At 40.1% G+C, this 19,577-nt stretch overlaps 1 protein-coding gene across 9 annotated transcripts in view; it reads right to left on the bottom strand.

Annotated features, from left to right (window-relative positions):
• Nucleotides 1-19,577, bottom strand: part of LOC310756452 (contactin-4) — a 536,818-nt gene that overhangs the window by 479,389 nt on the left and 37,852 nt on the right. The window lies entirely within an intron of this gene.

Here is a 19,577-nt window from a genome sequence, read left to right as displayed (position 1 = left end):
TTTAGTCACTTCTAAAGAACAACAACAAAATAAAGAACTTTTGCTTTGAGTTACGAAATGCTGCATCACATTGTGACTTCACAGACTAAAAATGAATAAATCATGCTATTCTTGAGATATTTCCTTCCCCAGTAAAACAATATAGTCAAGTGTGATCCGCCAGGATGCCCCCAACTCAAAAGAGGTGGTGGTGCAAGCAATGACTGCCCATAGTTTCTGGTTCGTCAAGCAAGTAGATGGTAAGATTAAGGTGTGAATTCAGGACCATGGATATGAGGACCTGCATCTGAGGCTGAACACTGAGATTGTCTTAACATGATCGTGGAGCAACTGGTTGAGTTTTCTAGGAGGGCTAGATAATCACTGACTAGAAGCCCCACCTCACGCAGAGTGCTGCCTCCTGGCCTGGTACCTTCTTCTGCAAATGTACTGACCCCCACAACGGAATGGTGGACCAGCCATTAGAGCCACATTACTTGAGCAACCTATGCACAATCACATTTCATAACTGCACAAGTGGGCCAGACAAAATGGTTACATGGAGCAGTTCACTGCTCCAATTGTCTATTATTACACTGGCCACAAAGATGACACCTCCCCATGCCAGCTGTAGCAAGTCCAGTCACTTCTGTGGCTGCTTCTCTTGATATGCTAAACAAAGCAGCTGTGTCTAGACTCAAAGGAAAATCCTTCCCATTCTTTTAAACACAACTTACAAACCAATTTTTGAAACTAAAAATGCCATTCTTGACATTTCTAGATTTGCAGGCAAAGAATTTCAGGGAAATTTCACATGTTTTTCAGTATCCCAGCCAGAAGTCCCCTGTCCAATGGCACATTGATGGTGAAGTTGTCAGTTCTTATATGCCACCAAGAACCCTGTAAATGTGTTGGTAGCTTTTCAGCCACTGTCTGGCCTATGCTCCAAGCTGCAGGGACACATTCTACCTTCTCCTCACACACATCTTCACCATAAACAGAATATGCTTGTAATTACTATACGTTTAGAATTGCATGCCATGTCTTGCAGATTTGGGTGGCATATACTGCTGCTTCAGCTTCCTCTATATCATCATCATCATCATCATCATCAATTTTTATTTGTATCCCGCCATCCCCGGCCGAAACTGGGCTCAGGGTGGCTAACATCAGATATATAACATTGGTATAAAATCAAACAATAATTAAGTTACCTCCTAAAAACAAGTCAGGATCAAATTAAAATCTAATTAGATGGCTTTCTGCAGGATTAGGGTTGGGAACAGTAAATGCTCATCAGGCCCAACTGTTTACACTGTTCTTATATGGGCCTGTAAGAATGCTGGGAGGCCTCTTTCATACTAGTTCTTATACAAAAAGGGAAAGGGAGTCAGGCTGAGCCCTGACCGAAGACCTGGCGGAACAACTCCGTCTTGCGGGCCCTGCAGAAAGATGTCAAATCCCGCAGGGCCCTGATCTCTTGTGGCAGAGCGTTCCACCAGGCCGGAGCCAAGGCCAAGGCAAGCCTAACCTCCCTGAGGCCCAGGATCTCCAAGATGTTATTATTTGCTAAACATATCCCACAATTTGCACACAGGGACAAACTTGTCTCTCCAAACTGATATCTTTATTCTTTTGAAAGAGGCCAGTGACACGGCACACCAACAAGGGCATATATTGCAGAAGTCTTTCTGTGAAACAAGAAAAATTGTCATGCGAAGGCCTTGATGCATTGAGGGGACAGGGTGGCTTTGGTGCTCTCCTGGCAGCATTGCTGCTCAACAGGATGGGGTGACGTGATAGTGAGGTCAGGGGAGGTAAGGCTGGCAGCAGCATTATTCTGCAAGTGCACACACACACACACACCTGAGAGTTGTTAATGGGCAAATTTAAATAGGCAAACAATACTGGAAAGGAAGAAAACACCAAGCTTTTTCACCAAGTTTATTATACAATGTTCAGGATTACCATTGTAGTAGGCTGCAATCCTAACCTTGTTTAGCAGAGACTCAATTGAACTTATTCATCACTAGACATGTCCTTAGATGTTCTTTGCATCAATTTGGGACTGCTGCCAAATCATGTATCTCATGCTGTAATCTTCCATTCATATTGTTAGAACAATCTCCTTTTTTCCTCACCTTAGCCTTTTCACCTTCCTCTGAAGAGCTATCTGCAATTTCTCCATACGTATCTTTCACTTTTGCATAGCCTCAAGGCTCCTTATTCTGTTTACAGACAATTTAACAGAAAACAGAGCCAGACAGATGTGGCTTTATATCAGTATATAAAAAAGTGATTAAACAAAGTAAAAATAACCCCCCCACACATATCCAAAAAACAAATATTGTCCTTTTGCCCATTTATGGCCAACAGTCACATGCTGTGTCTTCATATAATCCTAATCTATGAAAACAATTCCAATTCTCATTCCTCCTTGTTAATACTGTTATCACTGAACAACCCTCTCTTATATAGAACTGGATGCATTAGGCTCACAGATACATGTGTGTTTATTGTATCAAGGTGCTTCTGAAAAAAAAGCCAGAATTGTTTTCTTTTACAGTGGTACCTCGGGTTAAGTACTTAATTCGTTCCGGAGGTCTGTTCTTAACCTGAAACTGTTCTTAACCTGAAGCACTACTTTAGCTAATGGGGCCTCCTGCTGCCGCCGCACCACCGGAGCACGATTTCTGTTCTTATCCTGAAGCAAGGTTCTTAACCTGAAGCACTATTTCTGGGTTAGCGGAGTGTGTAACCTGAAGCGTATGTAACCCGAGGTACCACTGTACTAGAATGAACCTGTAGGGCGTGTGGTACCCGCCTGTTGCCTGCAAGAACTGCAGGAACAAACCACAGGAAGCAGGAGACTCAGCAAGAGACAAGAGCTGTTTGTGCAGTCCAGGGGGGTACTACACATTGTGTTTGAGAACCAAGGCAGACCTTTCAAGCTAAGCAGAAGAAAACATAGAAGCTTGCCTGGGGAGAAAATAAAAATAGTGGGCAACACCTACTCTTCTGAACTGTAGGACTGTTTTTTACATCACACTAATTACAAATTAGCAAAAGATCACAGAACAGTCAGCTTGAAGGGAGAAGAGCAGTTCCCTTACTTCTCAATCCAAATGGATTAAGCAAGCTCCAAATCTGTAACTAAGACCTGGTTCTTAACAGTCAGGCATCTCTTCTTGGACCTGGAGGTCCTTGCATTGGCACACATTTTAAACGAGACAAATCACTTGAAGTTGATTTCTGAGGATCATAAACTTGGATGGGAGACTTCTAACCCCTTCCTGATGCAGGACACCCAGAGCTACAGGATCTGAAACAAATTATTGTCCAGCCTCCACTTGCAAACCTGCAGTGAGGGAGAGCCAGCCCACCCACTCCCTTAGGCAATTGGTTCCATTGACCAAATACCATTAATTTCACCCACTTATTTCAACCACATCAAGTGACATCTCACCACTGCCCTCATCTGTACCTGCTGCAATTTGTCTAGATTCTTCTTGAAGCACTGATGCCAAGAACTTGATACAGCACTCCAGATAAGATCTGACTAGCATATTACATCCTATGACTTGGGAACTGCAGTTCTATTAAAATCATGCTACCATTTCTTTCTCCATCTTTTTTGGCAGAATCACCACTGTCAAAACATGTTCAAGTTTATGATCAGCTGCAATTCTAAGATCATTTTTACATGTATGACTGCCAAGCCTCATGCTATACGCTTGCTTCTGAAATTCTCCTCTAAATCAGGGGTTGTCAACCTGGTCCCTTCTGCCCACTAGTGGGCGTTTCAGGATTCTAGGTGGGCGGTAGGGGGTTCTACAGCACAAGCTGAATCCTCCTTGCATCGAGCACTGGTGGGCGGTAAGGAAATTTCACCATCAAGAAAGATGCATTAGTGGGCGGTAGGTATAAAAAGGTTGACTACCCCTGGTCTAAATGAAGGCATGGGGACTAGGCACTCTCATGAATGGGGTTTGCACATGCGCCACTAAACCATTTTCAAGTACAGCATTTTAGTATTGCAGGCTATGTGAGATACATCCTTATAAAGTATGGTGTCACTTCCTTTTAATTCTATGTACTTGAGAGTGTCAAGTGAATGAAGCTTAGGATCCCTTAATTTCTTGCATGAGCTACCTTTCCTTGCAGCACTTTTCCAATTGCCAGGGTTCTACAACAGTGATGGATGCAGATACATTTTGCACAAACGTCTAGAATATTACACAGTACAGTAAAGCATTCCTGATAATATGTAGGTAAGCTATTGCTTAGCAAATGATTTCCAATGCAGCCTACAAACTGTACTCTCTGTGATGCAGAAAAAAACTTTTGCTAACACTCTGCTAAGGGCAGTGAAGTACACGAATGACTTTTCTTTGCAAATCATGTACAAATTCAGCAATATGACAACCACCACAGAAGAAGTGTATGGCATACCAAGTCAAGAGACGTCACAAATTTTGCAGCTGAGTAGTAAAGTATAATTTTAGTAACATTCTTTTCCTGAACATTTTAATGAAGGAAGGAACATAGTATTATGGTCATACATTTTATGTTGTCCTTATTTTTTAAAAAACACTATTCATTTAAAATATCAAAGCAGTTTACACCAACCATACATATATATGCTAAAAATGTTTTTTTTTAAAATCAAGATATTAAGAAAGATATTTTCTTAATTGCCTGCATAAGCTTAGCAGCATAAAAAATTTTCAGCAGACTTTTGGCAGAGCATTCCACTGGGATGGGACAATGAGACTAAAGGCTCATTTTTTGTTGTTGTTGCTGTCAGATGAGACTTACCAACTTGAGGGAATTATGGTAGAATGGCATAAACTGGGGCGACGAAAGACAATACAAAACCAGCTAAATGTAAGTACAGTTGAGTTAAATTATTTCAATAAAATATCTGAACACAGGAGTTGGATTATCACTTACAAAGTTTGCTTCCTGCAAATATTCTGTTTCTGCTCCCTTCCCCCTAAGTCAAAGGACTGCAGGATTTGAAAAAAAGAAATCAAAGAAATCAAATCAAAACTCGGGGAAAGTGTTTTGAATATTTCTGCTGAAAGTTCCTTCAGGTCTACATGTGGCTATAGGTCATTACAGTAGCAAATGTCCATTTAACAACAATGTCCTTTTCTTGCATGGAACAATGCTGTCTTCTGACTTCTTCCAAAGCCTGATTGCTTCTTCCACTTTCCAGGCCATCTCAGGGACCACTCGGGGAAGTACAGATAATTTAGCACTTATCAGACTATCTGAAGAAAGTGCTGAACAAGTGAACTGCTATTTCCACCATAATCCTCCCTCAGCTGGCAGTAGTCACAGAGTAGTAATATATTCACCTGCCAATGCACAGCCCTGTTTTTAACAGCAGCATTTCAGAGGCTCTGTACCCACTGTCAGTCTGGAGTTGAGACAATCAAAGTATACTGGTGGTAGCACAAAGAACATGAGGTTGAGAGTAGAGTCGCAGGAAAGAGTATCAAGCTGGCAAGAGGAGCAATGGCAAGATAACAATAGCCATTTTCAAATATCTAAAGTGCTATCACACGGAAAGTGCAGCAAGCTTGTTTTCTGCTTCTCCAAAGAGTAGGACCCAAACACATGGATTCAAACGAAAAGAAACGGGTTTCTGACTAAACATTAGTCAGTAAGAACTTACAGTGGTACCTCAGGTTAAGTACTTAATTCGTTCCAGAGGTCTGGACTTAACCTGAAACTGTTCTTAACCTGAAGCACGACTTTAGCTAATGGGGCCTCCTGCTGCTGCCGCGCCACCGGAGCATGATTTCTGTTCTCATCCTGAAGCAAAGTTCTTAACCTGAGGTAACATTTCTGGGTTAGTGGAGTCTGTAACCTGAAGCGTATGTAACCTGAAGCATATGTAACCTGAGGTACCACTGTATTGTAAGAACTGTTCAGTAAGAACAGTTTCCTACAGTAAGAACCATTCAGCAGTAGAACGGACTACTTCAGAAAGTGATGGACTCTCCTTTATTTCAAGTTTTTAAACAGAGGTTGGATGGCCATCTGTTAGGAATTCTTAAGCTGTGATTCCTGCGTAGCAGGAGATTGGACTAGATGACAATTTGGACCCTTCCAGCACTATTAATCTATTATTCTATTCTACTCACTGGGTTAGACCTAAAGGAAGGCTCACTTAGGATACACTGCAGTAAGACAGTCTTGAGGTGACCAGTGCCAAGATCACAGTGGCCAAGCTATCTTGGTTCAGGAATAGCCACAGCTGTATTACCAGCCAAAGCTGGTAAAAGGTACTCCTAGCTACTGAGGCCACATGTGCCTCAAGTGACGAAGACAGAACCAGGAGCACCCCAAACCTATGTCTAAAGGTATTAAACAAATGAAAGCAGCAGAAAAGAATACCAGTACCATGTAACTGCAAAAATATGTGTTTTTCATGTCTTCATGTGGAGTAAAATACTTTTGTTTACTACCTATCATGGACGTGTAAACCAAGCTTTGCATTAGAGCAACAATTAGGAATCAAAATCTCCATTAACAGCATTTTCAGTGCCTAAGTCATCTGATAGTTAAAGAAAACAATCAGCATACTACAGACAACTATGCAGAAGAATCCTGCTAAACTAAATTACATGGCAAAATGTTGTCTGAAGGAGTCTAAATTACCAGAAAAATAAATCATGGCAGTAAAGGAAGGAAACCAGGGAGACTTTACAATCATCTTTCCATTGCTAGCAAGATTACCCATTGTCATACAACTGAAAATTAGTTTGACCTTTGCAGGATTCCAGGCCTGCGTTTTGTTTTTCCACTTGACTTGAGAATACAATGAAGTCAGTTTAAGCACATTGCTCCTCATTCTCAGATGTATCTGACTACTGGTTTTTCACCTTACATCTGCAATTACTAGTGACATATCAAATATTAAGCTCACCTCACCAATTCTTTTATCAAAAGTAGTATGTTTCCGGAATTTTATATGAAATATGCTTGGCTGTATTTTTCCTTCCTGGTACCTGTGTGTTCAAACTGCAAGATACTATATTCTTCTTCTATAAATAAATCTTTGGCACTCTGTGTTAACCATGACACCAACTTCGTTATTCCTCTGAGTTTAAAAATGAAGAGGGTGCATTAATTTTCAGATACATGTGAATAAAATATGAACAGGGAACATTCACTTATTAGAATGCTGCACAATGGAAGCAGAGGTTCTCAGCAGTCAAACTGTTCTCAGATGAATGAGCTCTGGGTAGTGCCACACATTTTACCTGGTATTAGTGCAGCTTTTTGAAGTACAGGAAAACCAAATCCATGGTTAGCTGAGAAAGCAGAGTTAGAGGTTATCTGATCCACTTAAAGGCAGGGGAGATATTTAAGAGAGGGGAGCAGGAACAAAGAATCATCAGTCAGAAGGAAAAAAACTAAGGTATGGAGGAAACAAACAGGTAATGTGTAAACTGTCCTAGGCACACGCAATAGAATGGGCATCTGTTTGCAATTCAGGAGCTTAGTGGCTTGCTGGACAGAGCTTGTATCAGGTAACCCTGCAGCTGGTGTTGAGGAACACCGAAAGCAGAAGCAGCAACAAAAATTCCCAGTCATCTCTGGAAGATCTCTTTTTTTCATACTTATCTTCTTGATTTGAGTATTAGCTCAAAAGCTTTAAAACATCAGTCTTTATCCAAGCTGAGCAGACACATTAAGAAAAGACATCTGGCTGAGATTATATTTTAGGAAATACCCAAGTTTCCGATAAATGCTTACAGTTGCCTTTCCTTACTCCATAACCAAAATGTACTCTGCCACAAGACTGGATTGAAAAATTAGCAGCATCTGACAAAACCCAACATGTGAATACGGAACAAAGCCAAAAATTGAAATACTGGCAATTATGTGAGTAAACAAGGACTTGCTTAAAAAAAAAACATTTCTGCAAGCAATGTCTTCATCATGGCCACATTTTGAAAGCACCAGAGCAATAGGTATCACGGGAACCTTGGCTTCATCAAGAACTGGCATGATTTGGCTGTTCCAAACAGAAGAGAAAGCGGAAGTAGCAGAAGATGGGAGAACAGAAAGCTGGCACCTAGGGAACTCTAGATGACAGAGGAAGGAAGCAGCACTGCCAGCTCTCTCCCCTGCCCTTCCTGCAGAGTGAACAGTCTTAGGGGTGAGGGAGAGAGACCTTGACCAGCCAGAGAGGGCCTGGGCAGGAAGTGATGGTGCCAGCGCTGGAGGCAAAGGGGCAGAAGACAACCTTGTCACCAAGATCCCATTGCCACCTTCATAGGTGGGATCAGAGGCATCCACCCCAACAGAGCATATGTGTGCAGCAGGCTCAAAGAGCAGGAGAGTCCTATAACTGAACCAGTTGTCATCTTTAAAAGCTTGGCAAAAGGGACACCTTCATCACTTCTGTTTTTATGAACCTCTTGCCTTGCTCATGTACCTTGAAATCTTGCATTCTGGACCTTGTGTTTGCTGCTCAGCCTGGACGGCTATTTGTCTGAAGAAAGACCTCTTCCTTAGTTGCAAGAGTCAATGTGTTTTGAGATGGAAGCCTGACATAAACCCTATTGACAGTGAAATCCTTTATCCTTCCTCAGAAACGCCATGGTGCATCTGCAGCAGCACAACACACCTTCATCTGGCCCAGCTGCAACAAAACATGTCTGCCCCATACCTTTAGATAACATTTTAAAGGTTACCAAATTTAAGGAGAGAAAAGGGAAATCATAACACCTACTCATTGGCTCACTCAATCATTGCTAATTTGGTCAAGTGTCCTTATTCCCAAGAGTCACATAAAGAACAACATACATTGCTAATACTTCACTGTTGGATAATCCTGTTTCTAAATCCACATGAGACTGTGCAAGCTTTAGTTTACGCAGCCACAGACCCTAGTAGCAACCAAATAAAACATCAAAATCATATTGGGTCTAGGAAATCATGCCTCTACTCCACTCTATACAATATCTGAAATCATCTTCATCTCTGGAGGTCACAGCTCAAGTGCATGTTGGCAGTTAAGGTTTGTCTTTATCCCTCAGGTGGTGCACTGGCTGCTAACCAGAAGGTTGGTAGTTCGAGCCCACACAGGGATGACTGTGGGCAGACTCCTGCATTGCAGGGGTTGGACTAGATGACCCTCAGGGTCCATTCCAACTCTACAATTCTATGAAGACAGGAAGAGCTGAGGAGAACAGCAAGGAATGTGGTAAGATTTACAGTATGTCTGTTAATATGTTAACAAGTGACATGTGTGTGACAACCTGGATTATATATGTAATCACAAATACTGGGTGCATTAATTTCAAATGAAAACCAAAGCTGAAACATTGTTTTTAGACAGAACTTGAATAACTACATCTAGCTGAATATAAAACAGAATAAAGTTTTCCCGGATGGTAAAGGATAGCTATATAATGAAAATAACCATTCAAATATGCTAAAAATAATGGAAAATGTTGCAATTCAAAGTGACCTGCATTTTCAAATTACCAATCTGCTGCATCTATTTAAAAAACTAATTTGTATGCATACCTCAAGGCCTGGTTTGAAATCCTGCTTAAAATGCCTTCCTACAATCTGCTAAGAGTGATTCTTACTCCTTTACTTGCACACATGTTCAGCAGAGGGCATTCTGTAACTGCACAGTTAAATGATACCCACACAAGAGATCACTCCTATTAAAATCTGATGCATTTAACCCTTCTTTTTTTAAAAATGTGTGTTCTTCTGTTAACTACTAAACAAGTACTTTTTTCCCCATGAGCTAGCAGCTGACTCATGTTCAAAAATGTACTTGAGAAGCTGAGAGAGTAAAACAGCAACTGAACTCTGCCATTTTAATTTTTTTAAAAAAACAAGCTTTTACCAATAAAGCATCAGTCAGCAACAGAAGTTGGTGGCACTATCTGCTGAAATCTGCTCAACAGTCACCAAAAATGGAAAGCAGAGTCCTGAGGAAATAAAGACGTAACAACTTAGAGCTTCTCAGCTCTGCTGGAGCCATTAAGCATCAACTGCAGTTAAACCTAGACTATAGCTAAACGTAAAAGGAAGAAAGCTGGCATATCATTTTAAAGTATGAAAGCTTAAGTGCATATTTAGCTAAGTCGTATAGAATAAACTGAAGCTGTAGGTCAAAGGAGAAAAGCCTTAAAATGCAGATTTAGTCAAGCATAAGATGGGTCAGGTTATGTTTCCACAAAGAAGCTCATGTGGCTGTTAAGTATTTCTACTTGGGATCCTGCTCACACCTGCCAAGTTGTTCATTCAATAACATCTGCCTGATTTGTGTTTGCAAACTATCCACATCCAAGCACTTTGAACACAGCTGCCTTGTACTATTTCAGCCTTCTAAATAAACTCATAGAAGTTATTAGCCTGCTCTGGTACAAGTAAAGACCTTGGTCAGGATGGCTACAAAGAACAGCAAGGTGGTCTAAGGCAATGGAACTAGAGAGTTAAGGGAAGGGGAGAATTTTAATCCTGCAGAGCTATGGGTTTACGAGTTTGGTAATTTTCAGGGAGTGGGTGGGTGTTCTCTAGTTGTACCAAACTTGCAGTGATTATATGTGCTGCTTAATTTTCGGAACGGACTGAGGGGTATGCCCTCTGTGTTGTTAGTCTTTCTCCTTAATTCTGTGATAGTGGCAGGTAGCACTTGCTTGGAAGAAAGAGGGCAGCACTCTGCACAGTCAGATGCTCCTTGCAGGCTAGTAGAATTTTTATTATTACTTTCCTATCAAGCCTGGACATAACTTGTGGACCCCCAGGAAAAGATATTATGAAATAGCGGTATCCATGCCACATCACTATGATACAATGTTTTAAGCAGCTGGCTCAATAATCTAATTATGACTGTGGTAGTAAAGCTACAACTAGGCTGTATAATTTTCAGACTGAAGCAGGGGGCTCTCAAAGGATAAGGAAAAGTGCCAGTGGAAGCAGCAGAGGAAGAGAAGGCCTAGATCTAATTTTAGAAACTACCATCAATCCTGTTATGTTTATTCATTTTGGAATCCCTCAAGAATGATTTAGTAAACCTTGAGAGATGGTTGTTGTGGCTTTACCATACCATCAATTCTAAAACGACACAGTTTTCAGGTTGTGTACAAATGTATGGTGTCAAAAGCTGATAGACTGGATATTAAGAATAAACCACAAAGACTTTAAAGGGGTTTATAAATGGCAGCAGAGTTTTAGGAGTACAGGTATTAGATTATTATAGATTCTGATGTCAACAGAGCAATGCAGATGACAGTATACAATTATGTTTTGCTGTTTTTAAAAATGGTTTGTGCTTATCTACAAACCTAATGAGTTTTCTATAACACTGGCTGAAAAATAAATACACGTGCTTAGCTTTGACCAACTGCAAGGTACCTGATCGACCTTACACATGACCATGTGAAAATGAATTGTCATTCTAGGCAATTCTAGACAATTGTCATTCTCACAGTTCATATGCAGCACTGTATATTGTGGGGCCTTTCAGCAATTACCATGGGTTGAAAAACAAATAATATTGAAGTATAAATGCCTCAAAATTCAAAATTTGACGTGAGTCAAACTCATATGAATGTTGTCTTCCATTTTTTCCTATCTTGGCATTCAAATATTACTTTGATTCAACTATGTTTTAGTCAGAGTAACCCTAATTTGTTCATTAACTTTAACAAGTAAAAATCTCTTTTCTTTAATGCCTTACAGGAAGCAGCAAGTAGGGTCAAACCTGCTAATGATACAAAAAACTGAAATTACAAACAATATAGCGGGGAGGACTAAAATTTAAAGTTTCTTAGTTAGATTGGAATACCGGTTGCAAAACTAGTTTCAAAACCACAGAACATAAAATCAAAGTAAAGAAAAACAAGTGACTCAGGAGAAGATAATAATCACTCAATTTTGTGCAGGTGAAATACTGCACCCTGAAATAATGCATTTAGTTCTTACCATTTCAGGAAAAGTAGAGCAGAACTATAGAAGAGTCAAAGAGAAGAGCCATGCAAATTGGCTGTGCTTCTTTCATTTACAGCAAAAGTATACAGGCAACAAGCAATTAATATATGGTGAATTAGACTTAATAGCTAAGAATAACAGAGTTGATAATCAAATCAATGAATTACCAGTGGTAAAGTATTTATGTCCATATTTGTATTTATCACTACAAATAACATCAAGAATGCCCAAAGTAAAACTCCTGGCAATTAGCTTAAATTACAGTCAAAATTTGACATTGGTGTATTTCATATACTTCCTGTTGCTTGCTGATGTTTATGAGTACCAAGATGTCCACTACATGAATGATGTCTGAAGATGGCATATAATACCAACATTTGCAGGGAAGTGTTTCAAATACCTCTAGAATTATTGTTAGTCTTATAACAAAACACACTTAAGCATACAGACATGTGCCTATCCATCCATACACCAGCGAGACTAGGGCTGCAATCCTTACACACTTAACAAAAACTAAGTCCCACTGAACACAGCAAGGCTAATTTCCAAGTAAGCATGCATAGATTGTGCCATATGGCTGTTCTGCATATTCTGCTTACTCTACTACAACTGTATTATTTTTCATAAGACTCCTCTAGAGTAAATATGATGTTTATCATGTTTTATATTTACCAGTGGTACTTAAGACAGATACTACCAAGGGAATTTATTGCATAAAAATAGCATGCAAGATACCACAAACAACAAGGATTCCTATAAATAAAACCAAATAGACTCTTAATGTGCAAATTGCAGCTACTCACAGTATTGCAGGGAAAAAAGTACCTTCTGGAAAACAGCACACAGATTATTTATTCACTAAAACATAGCACGGGATGCTATGACATTTTCCCAGCAAAAATGTAATCTCAAGTATGATTGCCAGGTTAACCCCTGAGAGCTCCGAATGTGACTTTTCTTATGTAGTGCAAAACTAATGGAGAAGGATATGCTCTGTAAAGTATCAAATATGAATGGAACTGCAAGTATCTGTGCTGTAGAAGCAACATGGTAAACAGCAGACCAATAAAATCTCCCTCACAGACATGCACACAAACTGTAAAGGGCTACTTTTTTGTAAATACACAAACACACACACACACACACATGGAAGGGGCAAACCCTGCTATCTCCCACATGCAACCCCCATAAGCTAACAATAAGGCCATTAAGCATGCGTGAGAACTGTATACGTACACAGAGATAACAGGTATCTCTGAAGCAGATACTGTGGTTGGTTTTGCTGTAATAAACTATGGTTAATAAGCCAAGAACAAATCTTTCTACATCTTTCTACAGTCCTCCACAATCTGCAGTTTAGGCACAACACTAAGCCAAAGATTGCTATCTGCTTCTTCTGCACATTAGTAGGAAAGAGCAAAGCAGACGATATCCATACATTCACACTAAATCCTTAACTATGGTTTGCTGCTACGTGTGTACAAGACCAACACATTCCCTACCACGCTTTCCTCAGGAACTTTTCTGATAAAGGAATTCCTGGTTTCTCCTCTAACTTCATGAGCTCATCACAAAATATACAAGTAAACAAAAAACTTGTCTTCATATCTTATAAATCTCAATTGTATGTGAAGTTTAATCCTTTACTTCCTAGATAGGGCCTAGGTGAGGAGGCATTACTGGAAATCAGGACTGAGAACTGACAACAGTCTGAAGGCTTTGCTACACAGTAAAAAGGCATGTGGGGAGCTATAAAGCAGAATTACATGTTTGGGGAAAAGAATATATGGGTATAGTCTGTCCTGGACTCTTACCATTTTAGAGCTAAAAATAGAATGTACACTACTCCCAGACATTTGAAGAAATGGGATGGTCAGTTTCACACCTTTCTTTAGTTGATTATCCCTGAAGTTTTGTCTGCCAGCGTGGTGTGCTTTTAAGGATATTGTTTATACTGTCTTATATCACTGCATTTTTATTTTTGTATAAATATTTGTATATTTTCATCTGCTGTAATACTTCAAATAGTTGTTCTAAGATAGTCAAAGAGAGACTTCTTCAATCTAATAAATCTGGAAGTTTACTAGTCCTAATCAAAGAGGTTCTACTGAAGTTAATAGACTATCAGACTAACTTAGGGCCATTAATTTCAGTGAGTCTACTCTGAGTAGAACACAGCCGGTTACAACTCAAAGTATTAATGATTCATATGCATCTTCACGTTCAGCAGACTAGAGAAGGGTCGGCAAGATTTACCTCGCCTGGGCCGGATCGCGTCTACGCAGACGTGATTTCCAGCGCCGCAGAAGCGAGTCCCCGCTCTGTGTTGCACCGGTTTAGCGCAAAGTGTGGGGACTCGACAAGTGGGTGGCTCGGTTCAGGGGCGGCTTGTGGGTTGTTGAAACAACCCCTGTGGGCTGCTTGTGGCCCATGGGCCACAGGTTGCTGACCCCTGGACTAGAGCAATGGTTTACAATCATTTGGAGCCCATGGGCACATTTGTAAAAAGAAAAAGGTGTTGTGGGCATACACACACTCACGCGCTGTAAACTATTCTACTGGATGCAATAGAATACTCTATTTCAAGGCTAATTTTGGCAGGAGGAAGAGTGCCATAGAAGGCACACTGCAGTTGCCAAAGAAAGCCTCTGTGAGTGGGTGTGCACCTGCCACATTGGTGACCCATGAGCTAGAGTGGGTCAGCTTAACTTCAGTATAACCAGCAACCCCATCCCAGTTATGTGGTGTCAGAAACAAAAACTTAACATGAGTGTTGTGGAGACAGTCTTGCTAGAAAAGCTGCCTATACTTACTCCCACTTTCTCCTTCCAAGCACCAGGCCCCTGACTCTCAGAAGAGGCTTTTTGGGGAACACAGAGGGATGCAATGGGGAGAAGGTAGGTAAGCACAGTTTTATAAATGCAAAAATTCTGGATCCAGATCTATATCTTAATTGTAAACGTGGCATTATTGACTAAAAGAGCTAATGAGACTTGGGCTAAAAAAGATAAATGAATAAAAGCAAATGCCTTGTATTTTAGGCATGTGATCTTACATATTTATTAGCTTCAACAGAGAGCCTCCAAAGCGGAGCACACAAGACACAAAATCTACACTCTTCTCTATTCAGCTATGAGGGTAGGTGGACAGAGATACACATGGACTGACATCACCCAGTGGACATTTGTTGGAAGCAGGCTCCAAATGTAGAACAGGAAAGAGGCATTTGGCCAAGCTGTTTGTGAACATGTGGCTGGTGAGTTACCAATTGCAGTTATTTTCTCCAACAAGGAAAAGGCATGTACTTCAGCCATGCCCTCCTCTTCCGCTTCATAGGTACAAAAGGTATGCATTACAATTCCTGCTTTCAGCCAGAAGGCTAGACTCAACCAGAACAGTTATGACAAAAGGAGTGATTACATAAGCATAACCCAAGGGGATGTAGCAAGGGATATTCTTAACACTTTTGGAAAATGTTCTTAGCAAGAAGTGGGAAGAGGAAAACACAAGGGGTGGTTGCATGGAAAGACTTCTTGCTACACAACACTAATTAATTCACCTGAGCAACTGTGGAACTCAAGCAACAGTTTTGGGGATACATGCAATTTTAACTCTGGTTTATGGGATTAATGGAGAATGAATGAAACCCCATGTAAAATGCACTCAGGATAGCGACCCCTCATCTGATTAATATGGTATCTTTTACTACCTTGTGGCAATTATTGGCTGCAGAAATGGCATGTGTAGCAACACTCTTAACCATGTTTCTGGTCCCATGAAACATATCTGAATAGACCCACATACACACACAAGTAACTAAGGAGGGTGATACATGTAAATAAAGTTAAGTAAGTGCATAAACAAAATGTGTACACCAGCAATAAATGAGAGTCAGTGCAGTATGCCAGATTTATACCACTGTATTTGGTTCTGTGAAATGTGGGTCTGAATCATTACCCTGCCATGGCCCTGAGCAAATTATTTTCTCGGTCACAGTTCCAGTCATAAAATGGGAATATTGTACATACTTCCAAGGATTATGTTAGGGCAAAGAGAATGAAAAACTGCAAAGCATGTTGCATATTAGAAGTGTGATATGACTACTAAACAGTAGAAGTAATTATTGTATTATGCAGAAGGGTGTGCACCTCTAGCACTAATGTACCTTTATCCTTCCATTTATCCAATCCTGTATATTATAATGTGTTTATACTCACTGGAAACAGATATAAATTATAGGGCCCATATAAGAATCAAGCTCTAGCTGCATTTAATAGTGGCATCTTCCTTAACCATCATAGAACAGTTTAAGCCCACAGGATAATGAACACAGTGAAATTGAGGCTAATGCAGCACATGAGAAGTGAGGAAATTAGAGGGGCTATTGTAAAGTCCTCAAATTCATTTATATCCAATTGATATTAAGGATGCTGGCTAACAATTTCCTGCAGAAAAAGCTTGTGTACTGCAGTCATATTATTTTGGGATGAAACCCAGGGATAACACTAAAATGCTGATAAGCTCACATTACAAAAAGTAATAATTCTGAACTGAAATCTGAATTTTAAAAATTGAACTTAAAATCATAGATTAATCCATCCTGTAGAATGAACTGATTTTGCTACACTTCTGTGCTTATCTTTAATTTAACTTAGATGACCTCATTCTTTCTGTCTTCCAGAAATAAAATTTAAAAGACTGATATCTTATCAAGAAGCAGACATAGTGCTTCTACCAGTTGGGGGAGGGGAACACTGCTCAGTATTCCTGCCCAAGGCCCAAAGAGCCTTGCTCAGTATAGTTTGTCCACAGGCCTGAAAAGGTTAAAGAGCACTAGCAAGCACTTCTTCCAACTATTTTAAGCTACCAGCAATGCATTATTTCCCAACATCAGTCAAGCTAGAAAGTAATTTTGTCCACATTGCAAATGTTATACTGGATAGCTTCCTATGAATTCAGTGCTTAGGCCATGGCAAAGTCAATGAGAGTCTTTTAATTGGCTAAGCATCAGGTCTTCCATTATCCTATAAAATGCTTAGAGTATAGGTAGAATATTAGCATACACTCAGACAGACGCCACATGCTGCAAGAGAACAAAATCATTGTCTATTAAAGAGAAAGGGATTCCCGGAGGCTTCTGGTAGGGCTCTATGGAAGCAGGATGTTGAACTAGATGGATCTTTGGTCTGATGTACTAGAGCTCTTTTTATGTTCCCAAGTAGTTCTGTAGAAGATATAAGAGGTTATATTTAGGAATATTGTGACAAGCTGTATGGCCAAGCTTGAAAGCTTACAATGAGAAGGCAAAGGCAATAAGGAGACATACATTTCCTGCAGTGCAATATATATGAGATTATGGGAAAACATGGTGGTGGTGGGGAATGAACAGCTATTAGGATGCTAAAGGTATCTATGCCAATGAATAGCAGGTTTAGATATTCCTGACAACTTTAACTGCAAAATGGAACCAAGTTTTCTAATCTATGATGTTAACACCTACAGAAAAGCATCTGAATATGGTTATAATCAGAAACCAGATCAATGACCCAGTACAGCTATTCATACCAGAAGTGAAAGATGCATCATGCAGAAATCTGACAGCACACTGTACTTGGCCTGTGTGTACTATGCAACTGACAACTATTTTATCATCTAAATTGTTTTAACAGCTTATAAATATGCCTTGCGATTTCACATTTTCAGTTTGCACACGACGCAATTCCAACCACTGGTAAGGGGAAAAGCACTTGTGGTTTGAGGAGGCACAGAAACAGTCTTGCTTATTTCCACAAGTGGCAGTAACTACCATTGCATTCCAATTTTAGACACTATACATGTGTGGCAAAGTACCACTGATTTCAATGGAACTTGCTTACAACGAACTGTTTGTCTACAGCAGTCATAATTATCACTTCGGCGTTATAACACTCATGTCAAACCTTGTTGACTGGGTGTGTGTCAACTTATTCTTTCCTTACCAGCTGTGGCTTACAGCCTATTTCAGTTATAGAAGTACCCTCAGATAAACCACAGCAGCTGCTGGGTTGTTGTTTTTTTAAAGAAAAACATGCAGTAGTGTTGATCATGTGATCCCCTAATATTAGGAATGAATCCAGATGGTGGCATTCAACTACTGTCAAACAGAAATGATTTTGTAACTTGCATCCACAAGGCAAGAGAGATACTATGGAAATACACAACTTCAAGCAATGATTGCCCATAAATTAACACAGGCACAGGCAGAGATTCTAAACTGCGCAGTTCAGCCTATAAAGAGTGTGATGGAAACAAATGCCTCAAAATGCAGCAGAGCTGTTTCGAAACTACTTCCATTCCAACCCACTTAAAAATGTATGTCCACCTTCACCCCTGCTCAAAAGTTGGTCCCTGGAGAAGAAGCGGTAATTATTTCTAATTTTGTGTGTTCGGGGTCCCAAGCAATGAAATGTTTGTAGTTTTTGATTCACACTCAACCTAGCACTTTCAACAGCATCATTTATTATTCTAAAAGTAATAATTTCATTAAGGTAGTGCAGAAGTTTTAACACAAAATCTATAACAACATTGAAAAACACAAAAACCAAAAATGATGTCTGGATTTATACAGATCCTTTTAAACACATTTCAAAAAGTAGCTTATTCGGGTGGGTGGGGGGGAGGGGAGATTAAACATGAATAAAATATATTTTCATGATTTTTGAATGATATCTCTCTAGAATTTTGGTATATCCTTCCCTACAGAGCACAAATATCCATAAACACAGTGACAGCTATCCTGCTTTCACTTACCTTAAATGAAAATCAGTATGTAAAATGCTAACTAGCCTCACTTGTTATGCAAGCAGCATCATTTCATTTGTAGTTTAGTGAGCAAGTCATTCCTGTCTGGGTAAGTGACACAACATGCTGCATTATGTTGCTTGCAACACAGAAAGCTAACAACCACCCTTGGGAAGACAGAATTTGAAAAGTGGAAAAAGGAACACTTGTTTGCATCCAGTAAAAGTTGTCCCGAGAATTTACACAAGATTAACCCAATAGTTGTACTCCACATGTGTGTACATGCACAAACAACCACACACCCACACACCCCTGTATCACTTTTCTTATCCTTTTCCTAGGCATGTTTCAACCTACATACAGTGAGACCCAATCTTTTAATTTGCATAGTAAATAAAAGGAAGCTAGTTCATTGTATTCAACACTGGAGGAGGGTGTGCAGTGGAAGAGCTGTTAACTTGCTGCTTGTAACACCCAGCTTCCCATTCCTGCAAGACATCAGTTGCTTTTGTGTTTGCTTGCTTCTGCTTCCAAAGACATAATTGAACATCTCTGGACCAACACTGGAGTACTAATAGGAGCTCAGGCAAAACCTGACCAGGGTTTTATCATCCAAATGTCTGTTTATCCCAGGATCCACCACACCACTGCCCAGACTCTCTCCTTTTTGCTCATTCCATTTGTTAAAAGACAAGAACGAGGGGCTGATACATATCGCCTGTTTGCCGTCTCTCTGCAAAGGTGACTGGAAAAGATAACTGCTATCTAGCAAAGTTAACCTCCGTATCTGTACTCCTCTGGGTAAACCCTGAGTGGGAATTGTGCAGAAGACAGACTCA

The sequence above is a fragment of the Podarcis filfolensis genome, assembly GCF_964270895.1.
Source record: "Podarcis filfolensis genome assembly, chromosome: 2".
Classification (NCBI taxonomy): Eukaryota; Metazoa; Chordata; class Lepidosauria; order Squamata; family Lacertidae; genus Podarcis; species Podarcis filfolensis.
This window is presented reverse-complemented; position numbering and strand designations above follow the sequence as displayed.